We start from the raw sequence: 16,971 nt of genomic DNA, 5'->3' as shown, positions 1-16,971 counted from the left end.
GGGAGGGGAGGAGCCTACGGGAGGGGAGGAACCTGCAGGGGAGGAGCTTGATGGGGAGGAGGAGCCTGTGGGGGAGGGGAGGAGCCTGCAGGGAGGGGAGGAGCCTGCAGGGGAGGGGAGGGGCCTGTGCGGGGGAGAAGCCTGCACACGGGAGGAGGAGCCTGCAGGGAGGGGAGGAGTATGCAGGGGGAGGAGGAGCCTGCGGGGGGGAGGAGTCTGTGGTGAGGGAAGGAGCCAACGGGAGGGGAGGAACCTAGGGAGGGAAGGAACCTGCAGGGGAGGAGCCTGACGGGGAGGAGGAGCCTGATGGGGAGGAGGAGCCTGCGGGGAGGGGAGGAGCATGGAGAGGGGAGGAGCATGGAGAGGGGAGGAGCCTGCAGAAGGAGGGGAGCATCTTCCCGCAGGACCGCTAGCGGCTTGGACCGCGGCACCCATAAGCTGGTGGCGAAGAAGAGGCTGCGCTCCCATCGATGGGCGCTCGCTGTGCGCTGCGCACCCGCCAATGCGCGCACCGCCTCGTCCGACGCCGGCAGCTGGACGCTGCGGTCACCGCCGGCCGTGGGCGCCGGACCCGGAGCAGCCGAACGACTTGCTCGCTCGAGGCCACACAGCGCGGAAGCCTCTCCAGGGCGGCAAGCCTCCCGGTCAGGGTCTGCCTGCTGTCCGACCTCTCCTGGCCCGAGGCCTCCTACCACGCGCCCTCTCCACCCTGAAAGTCCGCTGCGGGCAGATGCGCGGCTTCGGGCTCCGAGCGCCAAGCTGGTTTGCACGAACAATGACGCAGCTGTCTAATTACACTATTGTTCCGGCTAATTTCTGAGCTTCTGTTTATTTTGGAAGCGCGCGCTGCCGAATGCAGCCCGGGTACTCTTTATTTAGCTTCGGGAAGGAAGCTATTAGTGGAAGGAGGAAACCATCTTCCTTACAAGGATCCATGAGGAACACGGACCGAACCCGGAGACGGTCCGAGCGCGCCGGGGCAGGCTTCGCGGCCGCGGGGGCATCGCGGGGCGGCAGGCCCTCTGTGCGCTCCATGCCTGGACTTAACGGGTCGGACGGACGAAAACCACTGGCTTCGGAATTGCTGGGGCGATGAGCCGGTCACTGTGGAGTGGCTGTCAGGGACGCACATGTGTGTACAAATACATGCCCCTCGCGCGGTACGATGTTCGAGGCCGTGATGCCCCAGCAGGGAGGACCAATTCGTGGGAGCGCGGACCACACCTGTCCCTTCAACATCCCCCACCACCACCACCACTGCCCCTGCACCTGCTGCCCTTCCCAACCCCACGGCTCCGGAGGCGTCTCCGCTGGCCACGTCCACACCCTCACTTCCCGCTCTGCTGTCTGGCCTCCCCCACCCCTCGGCTGACACCCCCTGCCTGACACCCACGCCGTCCAGCCCGCAGCCACCCATCCCTCGGCACCTCTCCAGCCGGCGGGCTCCCCTCGACAGGCACGCTCTGTGCCCCGCCGCTCCCCTCCTTCCCCACCACTCCCTTCCTCCTGCGTGGTCTCTCCACCCCAGGATGGTTGCTTATACCCTTTCTGGGGCGGATAGCCCGCCTCCCGGCTGTAGCTGCCATCCATAAACTCTCGCTCCCAAATGAAATTCTTATCTCTTCGCCGGTGGCCAACTGCCCACTCACCCTCCCCACCCGGAGGGACAGGAGGAATCTCAAATTTAGCCTATCCAAAACTGAGTTCTGGACTTTCTCTCCCAAACCACTTGCTCCCCAGTCTGCCCATCTCAGCAATGACACCACCATCCACGCAGTTCCCCCTCTGCCCCCCCCAATTCCTTCCCGCTCAATATTCAGAGTTTGCAAAGTGCTTCTGTGTGCTGGCCATAACCACACACACAGGTGGTCTTCCTGCCCCCAAAAGGTCCCCGAGGACATCCAGTACGCTCTCCAGGACAGAAGTCACCCCCACGGCTTTATGTGTCCACCCGACTGGGCAGAGGTGCCCAGAGAGCTGGGGAAGTGTTATTTCTGGGCGCGTCTGAGAGGGGTTTCCAGAAGACAATGGCATTTGAATGGGTGAGAGAGGAAAGGAGTCACCCTCCCTTACGTGGGTGGGCCTCATCTACTCCACTGAGGACCCAAAGGACAAAAAGGTGGCAAAAGGGCCAGTTTGCTCTCATCCTCTCCTGCCCTCGAACACCTGTGCTCCTGGTTCTCAGGCTTTCAGACTCAGGTCGGGACTTAAAATCAGCCCCCAAATCTCAGGCGTCCAGACTCAGACAGAATTGTGGACGGCAGATCAAGACCTGAGCTGAGATCAAGAGTCAGACACTTAATCGACTGAGCCACCCTAAAGAGAGACTATTCTTGATGACATCATCCGAGCATCTTGATTCAGCCATGCCTGAAGCCTAACATATCTCTCATATACCCAACCAATGACTTTCCTCTTTTTTTTTCTTCAAACTATTTGACATAGGTTTCTATGAACTTTATCCCAAATTGCCCGAACTAAAATATTTTTCAACAGCATTTACGGCTGCCACAAAATGTAATTCCATCATGTCTTACATTATGCACTGAAATTTCATGACTTTTTATTCTTGCTTCTCAAAATAAAGAGACAGCTGGTGGATCATGACAGCTTTGGGGTTGTTTCAATTCCCTGTTTGGGGTAAGAAACAGCCAGAGAGCCAAAGGAGCTTTCCAGAAGTAAGTGACACCTTCTCAGCAGCAGAAAGAGTATAAACTGGAGGTCAGGGAGGCAGGGGTGGGGTGGGGTGGGTGGGGTCAGGGTGCTTGGTTTACCACGACAGTCATCCTGTCAGGGGGCCTGGGCAGGCCTGGTAGATACCAGCTGCCATGTCTCTCCACCACTGGTCAAGCAAAGAAGTCCTAAGCTCAAAGTTGCTGGCAGGAGATTACCTTAGCCACAGGGTACCCGTGGTGTGTGGATCTGGAGACCCAGGAGTCCAGCAACAGAACCAACCGAGGGGATGTCCCTGGAACTCCAGGCAGATGGCCAGTCCGGAGGACGTACGCAGAGGCCACACTTCAACCCTTCAACACTGGGACCTTCCATCCCAGGAAGGAGCCAGGGGAGGAGCTCAGGGATCAGGTGGAAGGAAGGGGAGTGATGTGGGAAACCACAGACCTGCATGATCCCGCATGTGGGGCCGCAGCAACTAGCCCTCCTTGGTGCTTATCCTAGACTGTACACCTATGTCCTTCTTGTCCCTGTAAGCAGGTTGCTGGCATGGTCTTCCCAGCCCCACACATCAGCATCCTCATCCTCACCTAAGCACAAGTTCTGGAAAGATTATTGTGCTAAGTACTTCATACACATGACCCACTGAATCTTTGCAACAACTTCGGTGGCAGGCAATATTTTTACTCCCGTTTATAGAGAAAGAAACTGAGGCCCAGAGAGCTTAAGTAACCTGCTCAAGGTTGCCCGGCCAGGAAATGATGAAGCAAGGACTTGAACCCAGGGAGCCCAGCTCCCTGACCTGTGCGTACATCCCTTCACTCTGTCATCTCCCTGCTGGGCGGGAGGCTTCCCATGGGATCCTGCCCGTGTGTGTGGGATGTGCTGATACGCAGCAGGCTTCCCGCAAGAGAATCAGCGTGAGACCGTTTCACGCAACATCTCTGAAGCTCTCAGGCTGGAAGACACACTCTGTGCTCGGCCACAAGGCGAGGTATGTGCCGTGTGGCCGGGGCAATAAAGAGCAGCCTCATTTCTCCTGGGAGCCAACTCACGTCGTCATTCCTATGATTTCCTCATGCCGTCCTGATTCCGCTGTCCCTGGCAGCGCTAGGACCCACGAGTTCTCACAGAGAGCCCGAAAAACCCTGGCTTTCACCGAAACCCAAACCCCACCAAATTCCTAATATTCGGCTTCGCTTCCCTTTACACATAGCTTCCCGATTCTGGGGGCACGTGCCCCGTTCCACAGGAGCGTTTCACATCCGAGAAGTACTAAGGATTGGGCACTGCAGCAAGGAAGGCCCGTCTGAAACGCACACCCTGCAGCGGGATTTCTTTTTAAGGCGGCGACGTTTATAGCTGGCTGTCGACGTCAGCACCAGCATTTCAGTGGCCTGCAACGCTCAGACATTAGAGGGCACACGGGGAGCACCCCGCATCATCTCCTCAATGTTAGATCAAAGGGGGGTGTGTCTTCTGCTTCGGATCCTGCCCTGCGTGAGCGAAGAAATTAAGGAGAAACTAATCTCGCTTCATAGGAGTTACTACCGGTGACACGTTTGATGCGCCTTCATGGGCTCCGGTTTGCACCGTGGCAATGGCGAGGGCTCTCTGCACACGATCTCCCTCCGCATGACATCTGGTGGAAGGAATCCCGGCACTGGCCAAGCTCACGCCTTGAGACACGAGGAAGACGGGGCATCTCCAGCTGTTGGTTTGTCTTCCGTGTCCTGTGACTTCCTGTCCCGCCTCTGCAAGCCAGATTCATTCATACCGGGAATTAGCACGCAGACAGAGCCATGTGCATTCTGGAAGCGGAAACGGCTTTGCAAAGTGTCTTCGTTTCTCACACCGCAAAAAATTAGGAAGTGGGGAGCCCCTTTGACAACAACTGGGAGCTTCCCTGACTCCCGATTTGTCCTTAGTCCCGTGGACTGGCCCTTGCTCCCCGCCGGCCCCCAGTGCAGGTGGAGACGCAGGGACAGGGGCACTCAGCCTGCGCAGTGGGTCAGACCCGCCCGCCCTGGGCCCCAGCACGCTCCTCTGTCAAACGGAGGAAGAAGCCCACCTTCCCAAGGTTGCTGGAAGGACCAGATGAAATACTAGATTCACGGTGACCTGCCCAGAGTTACGTTGAATGCAATTATTGGTGAGTTCCAAGTGTGCCATCTGATTATGTTTTCCATGTTTTCTGTCCTCTTCATTGTTCTAGCTCCCCTTCCCTACCTTCTTTGGATTGTCTTTTTTGTGTGAGTGTTGGGCATTTCCTTTTCATGTATCTATTGAGTGTTGGGCTATAAATTTTTACCTAATTTTTAGTGGTTGCCCCAGGAATCTCAATATACGTGTTTAAATTTAAATAATCTACTCAGAATTGTAATTTGCCTCTCCGAGTGGAATGTAGAAACACAAGCACAGCTCAGTGTCTTCACTTTCCCTCTTTATGTTGTGGTTGTTGTGGGTACAATTACATCTATATACGTCCAAAAACCATGGAGATTCGTTCAGTGGTGAGAGTCTTGACCCGCGAACAGATGAGCCCTGGGGAGGTGACCTGCGAGAGTAGGAGTTGGTTAGAAGTGTGATGGGCAGGGGATTCTATGCAGAGGGGATTGTATGTGCAAAGGTCCTGTGGTAGTAAGGATCATGGCAGGTGCCAGGGTGAAGGAAGGCTGGTGTGACTGGGGCCATGGATGGGATGGCCAGGACAAGAGAGAAAGAAAGGATCGCATGCCTCTGGATGCAGCAGCTGAGTGGGCAGGGAAACAGGGAAGAAATGAGACTCGATTTCTCATTTCAGGGACTGTGGGCTTTGGCTGAAGCGCAGTTTACTTCCTGAACACGTGCCTTCATGTATCCAAACATCATTATGGAACACTTATTCCATGCCAGATGCTTGGATGCTTGTAATAGAATAATGAACAAGTGAAAGATTATTTTTGTTCTTGTGAAGCTTACATTCTGGGGGCGGGGAATGCAGGAAATAAATGGGTTATCTATCAAGTGAATGGGAGTTTCAAGGACCGATAAAGGATGATGGTGAGGCAGGGGAGTGTGCAAGGGGAGAAGGACGTAATAGAGACTCTACTCAAGCTGGTGAGGGAGGTGACATTTGGCCAAGACCCCCATGATGACAAGGAGCCCATTGAGGAAAGTTTCAGGGAGAGCTCAGTGAGGCAGGACCCAGCTCGGTGTGAGTGTCTGCGGTGCAGGGGTGAGCAGGAGGGGGTGGTAAGAGGTGCGGGAAAGGGGCAGGTCTGGAGCAGAGGACGCAATCCCCCTCCACGGTCCTGTGCGCCCCCAGGATGACAGGTGGAAGCCCTCACTTGGGTACACATTTTGGCCACTAGGTGTGGCCCTGACTCATTGGTCCGTGAGTGCAGGTGGATACGCAGTGTACCATGTTGTTGTGTCTGCCGGGGAGGAGAAGGCCGTGTGCAATGTGCAGGGCACGTCCTGGGGGCTTCAGAGTCTGCATGGACTCCTGGACATGAGGCCCCAGGGCAGGGTGCGCACGCACCACACGGGAATGTGCAGGGCTGGAACCCAGAAACGCTGTCTCGGTGCAGCGTGCACCTGCTCCCCACTCCACGCCAGCCCGCCCAAAGGTTTCTTAATCTGATGGAGGGGCCCCTCGTCCCACCGCTGTTTCAGTTTTCATTTTCCTGATGACCGTGAAGTTGAACACCTAGCCCGCTCAGCAGCTCGGGAGTCTGATGGGCTGGCTCGGCACCAGGGGTGAGGGTCTGAGTCTCGGAAGGGGACCGGGTCCCACCTTCTGCCGGATGCAGAACAGGATGTGTGTGTGTTCTGCAGCGCCCGCCAGGGGCCAGCGGGCACTTGGCCTCTTGCAAAGTCTCTCCCCGCAGTGCTGAAGGCAGCCAGGGAAGCTTTCAGAGCAGCAAATTTCCTGTTTCTGGCTGGTATCTGAACATCGAGATCACGCTATCAATGCCTGGATCAGGCCCATGGAAGGTTTTGCTGGAGACGGAGCCCTCCGCATTATTCTCATGTTGCAGAAACCCCCGGAGGGTGTTATCAGAGCCTGAGTATCAGAACATAGGAAACGAGCCACAGAACATTAATTACGGTGGAGAACGGCTGCAGGCAGGTCCGCACAGGGCTGAATCTCCGGGCGGGTACCAGGAAAGGGAGGGGCGCAGGGAAGGAGCCGCAGATAAAGGAAGATTATAATTGTTACTGGGAGAGTCACTTATTAATCCCAGATAAGCAGTTGTTCATTAACACAAAATAAGCCTTAGATTATCTACATTTAAATGGACTAATCTGTTGATTATGAGAACAGAACCCGGTCCTGAATGTTTTTTTCCCTTTTCCTTTGAATCACAAAATACAATGCGCTGTTTAATTATTGGAGCATGTCTCTATGCACCTGAGTCAGACTTCCAGACCTGGCACAGGGTGCTGTGCGTTCTGGTCCTGTTGCTGGAAGGGAGACTGACACAGGATCCCTTGTAACCTGCTGCTGGCCTCGCGTGCATCCGACCAAGAGCGCTCAGGACTCTCAAGTAACAGGAAGGTCCCAACCAGGCCTGTAACCCCCAGCCCCACTCCGCAGTCTTGCTGGAGAGGCCTGTGATCAGGTGCAGGCCTCACTCCATCCCATCTGCAGGGCCCTCTTTCCAAGCATGGTCACACTCACAGGCTCTGAGCGGACATGAACGTGGGGGACACTGCTCACCCCATCCCGGCCATCCAGCAGCTTCCCTCCGCGGCCACAGTCCCGTCCCCAGGAGCTGCCCCTGCTGGGCCCTGTCTGCTTCGCGGCCTCCGTCATCCGTGTCCAGGCTGAGCTCTTTGGGGCCAGCCACTCTCCCCTGCCAGGGCTCTCGTCCCGTCCTCAACTACAGACGGACGTCTGTTCCGTCTGACAGACAGCACTGCCTGCCGGGCCCTGAGCAAGAAGACAGAGGAAAGGGAGGAGGCCGCTGTGCTTGGGACTCTTCTCTCCACGGGAGCTGGTCTGACGCTCAGGACCTAGGACGCCCTGAGCCCCGGGCAACAGGAGGTCCGTGTGGAAAGCACTCAGCCTTCTTGCGGAATCCTTGAGTCCGAGACGCTGGAGGAGAAGGCTTAGGTCTTCCTCTGGGTTCCACTGGGTCTCTCACCAGGGTGATGGCAACAGCCTGCGAGGTGTCCGAGGCGCTGGGAAACCCGCGTCCTCTTCCAATCAGCATTTGGGTCACACTCTTCAGGCTGCTCAAGCGCCGAGTTACCTGGCAGCCCCTGATACGGCGGAAAGGCCTCCAGAGGAACTGTGTGCTGGTGGACTTATGATTTACAGAATGCATTACAGACCATCAGAGAAGAGCCGCACGGCGTCTTGAGCTAGACTGAATTCCCAGTGATATTTGGAAACAAAAAGCCAACATATGACCGTGACCACTAGACTGATTATCAGTTGGGACAGACACGGAATGCAGGCCGGTACAGCGTGGGGCTGTGGTCACACCTCATTAGCATAAAATGGGCATGCTGCATTCGCAGAGTGTCGTGTCCCTCCCGCCCCCTTCACTCGGGGGCTTGGAAGACAGCGTCAGCTACAAGGCAACAAAATTTAGTCAGCCGGGACCGCCAGACCGCCGAGTGACGAGACGCTGTGATTGCCATCTGAGCGTCACACTTGAACCCAAATGCGTCCGCCTCACGCATCATCTGGTAACTGAAAGGAGCCGCCTTCTTGATGATTAGCAGGACGTCCCTGAGCCGCTATGGCTCACTCACTCAGTAAAGCTGAACAGAGAGGCGTTTTGTGCGGCAGGTAGCCAGCGGAGGGCTGTGCTCAGACCGGCACTGGAGCCGTGGGAGTGTGGGGGCAGGGGGCGGAGGGTGGGAGCCCAGAGAGGCCCGCGCAGGGGTGAGGCTTTGGGTGGCGAGTGACCGGTCCATGGAGGTTTGGGGGCAGCATTGGGACCCGATCTCAGTTTGAACGGTGCTGTTCTGGCTGCCATGGTCAATGCAACAGGCAGGTTAGGATGGCAGGGCGGGGCCTGGAGACCGAGAGAGGCAAGTGCCAGAAGCCTGGGCGCTCCCGGCTGCCCCGTGTCCCTGTGGGGCCCTCATGGGCACTGACTTGTGCTGATGGAGACAGCTGCCCACCCAGCTGCCCACCCAGTGCCACCCTTAGAAGATGGGCCCCTGTGCCGTGGCCTCACGGGATGTGCCCATCCGGACCCCACACGCCACCCCCAGACCACAGCTTAGCTTCTCCACCCGGACTTCCCTGCCCCAAAGTCCCTAAGCTCTGCCCTCTGAGGACAGATGACACCCCTGGGGTGTTCGCCCCTAGATAGGAGGGCAGCCAGAGAGGGTGCTGTTGGCAGGTGCGAGGGACAGAACCTGGGCTCGAACCCGGGACGTCTGCCTGCGTGCAAGGCCCGAGTGCTGAGGTTCAACCCCGGGGCCCGACGGGCAGGGCGGTGGGCTCCACGCTGCTGGTCAAGGTACATGGCCCCCACCCACTCCAGGTAGGAGGAGAGACCGGCCCCAAGCACGCAGGTCAGGGGGACACACAGAGGTTTGCGCCGGTGGGAATTCACACCCCTGAACCTATGCATGAGGACTCCTCTGCTCTCAGATAGATCGGTGCTGTTACTCACCTCCTTCAAATCGTCTCGGGTGGGGCAGGCTGAATTCCGCCCCCCAAGGACACCCACCTCCCGATCCCTGTGGCCCGTCATCATGTCCCCTCACCCTGCAGGTGCGGTTAAGTGAGGGCGTTGAGGGGAGACTACCCGGTGGGCCCAGCAGCGTCCAGTACAGCGTCCTTGTACGCAGGAGGCAAACACGAGCGAAGGTGGAGGCAGGCACCGTGCGCAGCCAGTAGAAGTAGAAGGTGGAAAAGATTCGGAACAGAGTGTGTGCACAGCCTTCAGACAGGAACACCCTGCCCATGCCCTGCTCTCGGACGCCTGGCCCCCTGCACGGCGGGGGGACACATTCCTGCTTCTTCAGCAATGGGAAGCCAGTCCACGTGGTGTCCAGGCTCGGCACCACTTTGGGTCCTGGTCTTGGAGGCTGCCCTGCAGGGGGTCCCTGCCCTCCAGACCCCAATAAGCCCCCTCCCCGGTCGTGCCAATCATAAAGGTCTCCAGGCCACCCGACGCCCCCTGGGCGGCCACGGTGCTCGGCACTAGCCTTCCCAATGACGTGAATCCAGCTGGCGTGGGCAGAGCCCCGGGGACACAGCCACGGATTCCCAGCCCAGCCGCCACCGATTCACCCACCACCCCAAGTCGTCCCGAGCATGGAAGGCAGGGTGGGACGGACATGCTCTGTGCCTTCAGAGAGCTCAGGGCCTGTCTGTGCACCGCGGAAATGCATGATTACATGGTAGGACCTCCTTTCCGTCGGGTGCTGTCCTAAATCTAGAGCAAACGGTGGACAGCAGACTGGTCAGAGCCAGCCTGGGCCCTGCCTTCGGGGAGGTCGAGGCGGGCATGTACAGAGCAGGGGTTTTGGTAAATTCACAAGGGTGTGTAATCATCACACAAATTCCAGAATGTTCCATCACCCCGAAGAAAAGCCATCGCTCCCCATTCCCACCTCACCCCAGACCCTGCCAGCCAGGAATCTGCTTCCCTCCAAGAGCCAGCGGTTTCCCCCCATGGGAGGACGGTCCCTTCAGTTGAGGGAGGGCGGGGACTGCTGTGCTCGGACCCTGTTGGTACCGCAGCCCAGGACAAGAGGTGATGATTAACTTAGTCTCCCATGTTTAAAAAAAGTTTCCTTAACGAGAATTCATTCAGCTTAACTCCATGCCATCAGCAGCAAATCAACCCCCCCCCATTAAATGTTGACGGGGATCCCAGCTCCTCAGGAATGCATGAAGGGCCCCCAGCTCCCTGCACCCTGATGAAGCAGCCTTCTGACTTAGCTATTCTCTTTATAACAAAGGTTTCTCTTTAGAACAAAGGTGAGGAACAGCTTAAATTCATGAGGTTTGAGAAGCCCACGTAGACGCCCCGGGGCCTCAACATGAGGACGCTGGGTTCCCACTCCGAGCCCCGCCCACCATCTCTTGCTCAGCTGAGTTTAGCATCCTAAGAAATGGGAATGTATAACTGGTTTCATGGGACCGCTTCCAGAAACATTTGGCTTTGTTATTTATCACTTTTGATATCATCCAAAGGGTGAAAACAGCCCCGAGGGCCCTGAATGTGGGCGATGGCGTCAAACAGAGTCTCAACCCCTGTCCGCTTTGCAGTCCCGCGGCCCCTCGTCCCGTGCACTGGCCCTAAGGGATGCAGAGGTGTCCCAGTCCTACCTTTAGGACCTGTTCTAGGTTCTCCAGCTTGGCTTGGAGCTGATGCTTCTCCTTCACGGCCGAATCGCGTTCTCTGGTCACTACGGCGAGCGCGTGGTGGAGCCAAGCATGCTCCGCTCTCACCTACAGGGAGCAAGGGCGGAGAGAAGGGGCTGTTGACTGCACGCACAGTGGCTGGCATCTACCACTTCCTCCTCGGGGTTGTGGGGAATCTCCCCTCCCTCCCTCATCCTGGATCGTGGACTCCACGGTGGGTCCAGTCCTGCCGGGGTGAATGTGTGTGGACAATCAGCACCCAGCATCCCCTCCTCCTCCCGCCTCCCCCATCACAGCGGCAGGGACTGGCTCAGGAACAGGACTGTGACCCGGGCCTGGCCAGTCAGTGCAATCCCATCCCCTGGATATAGTGATTGCTGGGGAGGGACCCAAGACCCAGTTGCACCCATGGAGAATGAGACATTGGACTGGTAGAGAAGCATGGGAAGCCTCTCCCTCTTTTGTCCACTGGACTTGGAAAGTTGAGGACACAAGGCTGGAGCTGGAGCCATCGTGAGGGGAGAATCCAACTGAGAACAGAACCAACAAGATGGACATAAAACCAGGAGAAGCAGAGGGAGAAACAGGATCCTGAGGACCTAATTTGAGCACCCAGATCAAGCTGTGCCTGAAGCTAATATTTCCTTTCCAGTCACACAGGCCAATAAATTCCCTTTGTTTGCTTACACCAGTCTGAATCATTTCCTGTCCCTTTGAACGGAGAACCCTAACACATACAAGTATTATCCAAATTGTCCAGGATACTAATTCTTTTGTCTAAAAATTTCACTTTTGTCTTAAAAGTGCATAAAAATGGCGACAAGCCTCCATGTGCTTTAGGATGATGGATGTCCTAATAACCTCAGGAACCGCATGCACTCTCAGACCACAGCTCCCAGGACCAGGTTCTGACCTTAGGTGGGAGGCACCATCAACTCTCCATCTCTCTCCTATGGCTTCTTTGAAAGCAGTGAGGACATGCGACTGATGAGGGAAGATACCTCGGTTCATTCCCTGCTCATTTTTGCTGTGTGGCATATTTGAGCCCAACCACAGGCTTTTCATTTCTTTCCCTCCTCCCGGATCTTACAACGTGAATTATGGCTTCGATAACAGACTGCCACAAGTCATATTTGTCAGCTCCAAAAGAGGCCCTTTCTGTTGCAAGCACTCTGTGTACAGACTACGAGTTCAACCTGACAGTTTTTGTGGCGCCTGAAGAAAGGACGGCCCCCATGTGGCGCTCCTGAATGGCATGGGGTTGAGGGGAGGCTGTTATTAAGGGGTCAGGGAGAGGTCTGAATCACAGGAGTATTTAAACGCCGTTCTGCTCCAGCATGAAGCATCAGGCAGCGAGCTTGGGAAAAAAATTCAAATGCTGCAGGTGAAAAAGTCATGATCTATTTGAACTCACGCTTGAACTCAGACTTGAACCCCAACACCAGGGCACAGGTTTGCCGGAAGCCACCATTTCCCATGTTCTAACTCGTCAAGAGCAACGTCCAGGGCTCCATGGCCAGCCTCCCACAGCAGCCAGCATGCACCCCGATGAATATAGGGCTTGCCTCCCTCTGATTGAAACCTCCCGTGGCTGCCACGGAAATCAGAACTGGGTCCAGACTCCTGCATGCTTCCGCAGCCTCTGGCCCTCCAGCTGTCCCATCTGACCTGCTGCCCCGTACCACCACTCACTCGGGCTGCCCTGGTCTTCCCTTTATCCCGGAAACAAGCCATACTCATTCCTACCCCAGGGCCTTTGCACATGCTGTCTGCCCCATGGCAAGTACCTATCCCCCCCTTCCCCCAATCCTGGCGGGTCTGGCTCCTTCTCGTCATTTATGCCACCTTCTCAAACAGGCCCTCCCCCTGCGTTCCAGGTGACAAAACCCTCCCCACTCGTCTGCCCCCAGTGGCCTTGCTGCTTGGCCGGGCTTTATTTCCCACAGGCATTTCACACTATCTGTGTAGCTGTTTACATTTCCCTGCGGTTGCTCCTCATTAGAGTCAAAGTCCCAGTTGGACAGGACTTGTCCTTGTGACCCAGTTCTCTGTCACTGGAGCCTGGAAGGGAGCCTGGTGCAGTCAGTGCTCCAGGAATGAAAAGGCACCGGGGGAGGATGGGCACATGCAAGGCGGCTGTGTTCCTGGCCAGATGGATTTTGCTGGTCCCTCCTGGTCTACTGTCCACCCACACTCATCGGGCTTCAGGCCTCAGGAGGTCAGTCTCCCAGACCATATGGTTCCTGATGAGGTTTGGCCAGCAGGAGGCACCAGCAGGAAAGCAGGGGCTGAGGAGAGGCAGGTCGGTGTTCCTGCCAGCAACCTGCAGGAGTGGTTTGTGCTCGGAAGCGCTCTCTCGGCAGGCCCGAAGCTGCTGTCCCTGGAACGGCCTGCTGGCAGGGCTGGTCGGTGGTGGGCGACTGGGAGTTTGGATCTCAGTCCAATCCCTATTCCCGATTCCCTAACTGATGGGAAGGCCTGCCTGTGTCCAGACTCTTTGTGCACAGCATGCGGTTTCTGCTGAGCACCTGCTCTCCTTCGGCGAGGCGGGGATTTGGGATGTGCCGGGGGAGTACAACAGCCCCCTCGACACTCCGGGCACCGGGGCTCTGCTGGGCTCCCTGGGACAACCCTTCACGTGTGCGGTGACGCCTGGTGCTGCTGGAACTGAGCTCGTCCCGGCTGACTCCTACGGGAGGCTCTGGAAGCTGGAGGCCGGCCACCCCTGGATCTTCCTTTCCCGCCACTGACGGTACTTTGTATCTCGCTGGTGATGGATCGTAACCATGAGCATGCTTGTGCGCTGAGCCCTGCAAGCCTTCCCAGTGAATCATGGTGCCTGGGCAGTCTTGGTGACCCCAACACAGTGTCCTCCCCCCACAGCCACAGGTACACTCAGAGAGCCTCTCCCCCGCGCCCTCTCCCCCGGCCCTGCTGCCCCTGCCCAACCTGCACACGTGCATCTGGAGTCTCCGGAAGGCGCCGGACCTGCTCTGCCATGGGGACGCTACACATGATGGTCAGCGAAGACGTGGGAGCATCAGGCCTGCCCGGAAACCCTACACACCCCACATGGAGCCAAAATGCTGTGCTCTGGTACCTGGACATTCTGCAGGTCACTGCAGTAACATAAGAGAATGGGATACTATTGGGGGAGACCCGAGTTGCATTGGTCTTGAAGTCAGTCTTTTAAAGTGAAGTGGACAAGGATGAGGGAGGAAATGCAGGGACGTCGGGACAACGAAGATGCTCTAGGAGTTGTTGGCATTAATAGACCTCATCTCACACGGGGACTTCGGTATTTCTCTGACCTACAATTCCCCATAGTGTCCCCCACATGTTTAGCAGAATGAGTAAGGTCATTCTTCTGGTCTTTCCAAGGACAGAAAGAAGATCTGTTGGTAGGGAGGGGAGGTGGGCCAGGGGGTGATTGGGGATTGATTGAGGCGGGCTGAATAATGACCCCGTGGAGGCATCCACGCCCACATCCCCAGAACCGGGGACTGCACTCCCTTACACGGCAAAAGGACTCTGCAGAGCTGACTCAGTCAAGGCCCTCGTCCTGGACGGTCCCGGTAGGGCCAGCGGGATCCTCACAGGAGGGAGATATGGGAGCGTCAGGGTCAGAAAAGGCAGATTTTTGAAGATGTGGTTCTGCTGGCTTTGGGTGGAGGAAGGGCCCACGAGCCAAGGCCTGTGGGTGTTTCTAGGAGCTGGAAAAGGTGAGCAGATGGCTTCTCTCCTAAAGGGGTACAGCCTGCCCACACCTTGGTTTGGGGACTTCTGATGCCAGGCAGCCTGGTGACCCAGGTGGAGACTCCGTGTGATGCTGAGCCGAAATCTCTGGGGGACAACACAATCTCATGAACACTGCACTTCCTGAGAAAAGCTTTGTCTCCTCTTCTTGAAGTAACAGTGAGGATGCGCAGGGATGGAACAGCCACCCTGTCGTGGAGATGGTAACAGTCATGGCTTAGGGCTCCTGGACAGCTCAGTTGGTGAAGCGTCTGACTTCGGCTCCGGTCAGGATCTCTGGGGTCCTGGGTTCGAGTCCTGTGTCGGGCTCCCTGCTCAGTGGGGAGCCTGATTCTCCCTCTGCTCCTCCCCATGCTCATGCTCTCTTTTTCTCTCTCTAATAAATGAAATAAAGTCTTAAAAAAGCCCAAAACAGGGGTGCCTGGGTGGCTCAGTCGTTAAGCGTCTGCCTTCAGCTCAGGTCATGGTCCCAGGGTCCTGGGATTGAGCCCCTCATTGAGCCCCCTGCTCCGCGGGAGGTCTGCTTCTCCCTCTCCCACTCCCCCTGCTTGTGTTCCCTCTCTCACTGTGTCTCTGTCAAATAAATAAATAAAATCATTAAAAAAAAAAAAAGCCCACAACAGTCACGGCCCCAGCAGGATGGCACTGGGGGGTGGGGGCAGGAGCTGTGTCCTCGTCCCGGGCTCTGGACATCCTGCTGCATGAGAACAATAATGCTCCCGGGTGTTCAGGCCACCGCCCTTGGGTCCCTGCTGCACGCAGCTGGACAGAATCTCAGCTGGCCAACCCAGCAGAGAAGGCGTTCTTTCTGGTTTGGAAGCAGCTGATCCTGCCTGGAAATACACGCATCCAAATAAAAAGCACTGAGGGGCCGCTCGCCCAGCGGGTGCCTCAGCCTCGCTCGCTGCCCAGTGGCCTTCCCAGCCCTGCCGGTGCCAGGAGCCTCCATGGAGGAGCCCACGGGCGTACAGATTCCCCGGCCCCGCTGCCCACCGCGAGAGCTTGAAGCCAGTCACGTCCACCAGAGAAAGCGCTCCCGGGGGGCAGGCCCCGCCCCCTGCCACGCTGGCACTGGGACCAGAACATCCTCCTGGGAACCGAGCCGGGGATGGAGAAAGAAGTCTCAGAAGAGCAAAAAGGACATAAAGAGGTTTTCTCTAAGACATATAAACTGTGACCCCACAAAAAACAAAGATAGGAAATAGGAAAAGTTCCTAGATGTTCAAAGTCAGGGGCCCCGACCATTCCTCCTTTGCTCCCGTCCGATGGGAAGCTGAGTTCGCTCATAGATTTTGTTCTGAGAAAAGACAGATGGTACGGAGGCATGAGCCCTGGGCCAGGGGCCTCTCCCTGCAGCCAGGGTCCCTAGCCCCACAGACCCCAGATGCCTGGACAGGTGTCGGCCTTCTGAACGCCCATCACCTCCTCCTATTAGAGGAAGAGGGAGGACAGCTGGTGAGGCGGATGATCCCCGTTCACACCAGGGACTCAGGACTGGACCCATTGAACACCTTCTCCGCATGGTGTCCTGGGTCCCCAGCTCAACCATTTCCTTGCACAGGGGAGTCTGCCCCACGGAGCTGGACCCAATATTCCAGAGAAACCCACATCAGACTTTGCACCTAAGTGGCAGTCATTTCTGGGCAAGCTTCAGGGAGGACATGAACTACACATCTCTCTGCTTCCATATTAAAGCCAGGTCATTAATACTTCTTTATTAATCAGGGCTCCTAAGAAGCAGATTGCAACCCCAAGCCGGACTCAGATGGGGGCACTGGGAATTTCCAGACCTCATCCCAAGAACCAGGAGGGCTCCTGTGTTTCTGCAGGGACGGCTCCCCCACCCCACGAATCTGGTGCTGTGCTTCAATACTTATTTCAACAACACTAAGCAACCCGGCCCCTTCACCTCCCCTAGTTACCCTGGGACACACACACCAGCCCCACGACAGTCTTCTGGGGACTGCTGTTCCCCATGCCTTCCCTCTCCCTTGTCCTTCTCCATCCCTATCTCCATCCCTGTCCCCAACCTGATCACATCCCCATTCCCATCCCCACCCCATCCCATCCCTTCCCTGTACCCGTCTCCATCCCCATGCCCATCTCCATCTCCATCCCCATCTCCATCTCTATCCCTATCCCCATCCCCATCTCAATCTCCATCTCCAGCCCTACCTGACCCCACCCCCATCCCATCCCATCCCTGTACCTATCTC

General features: G+C 56.8%; 1 protein-coding gene across 1 annotated transcript in view; it reads right to left on the bottom strand.

The window, feature by feature from the left end:
- RIMBP2 (RIMS binding protein 2) overlaps window positions 1-16,971 on the bottom strand; it is a 226,319-nt gene that overhangs the window by 67,765 nt on the left and 141,583 nt on the right. Inside the window, exon 4 of the mRNA XM_035016812.1 lies at window positions 10,964-11,086. The gene's annotated coding sequence lies outside the window, so the exon portion shown is untranslated. The remainder of the gene's footprint in view (window positions 1-10,963; window positions 11,087-16,971) is intronic.

Source organism: Mirounga leonina, unplaced genomic scaffold (genome assembly GCF_011800145.1).
Source record: "Mirounga leonina isolate KUSES-001 unplaced genomic scaffold, KU_Mleo_1.0 Mir_171, whole genome shotgun sequence".
Taxonomy (NCBI): domain Eukaryota; kingdom Metazoa; phylum Chordata; class Mammalia; order Carnivora; family Phocidae; genus Mirounga; species Mirounga leonina.
The sequence above is the reverse complement of the archived record's forward strand: the minus strand, read 5'-3'. Positions and strand labels throughout refer to the sequence as shown.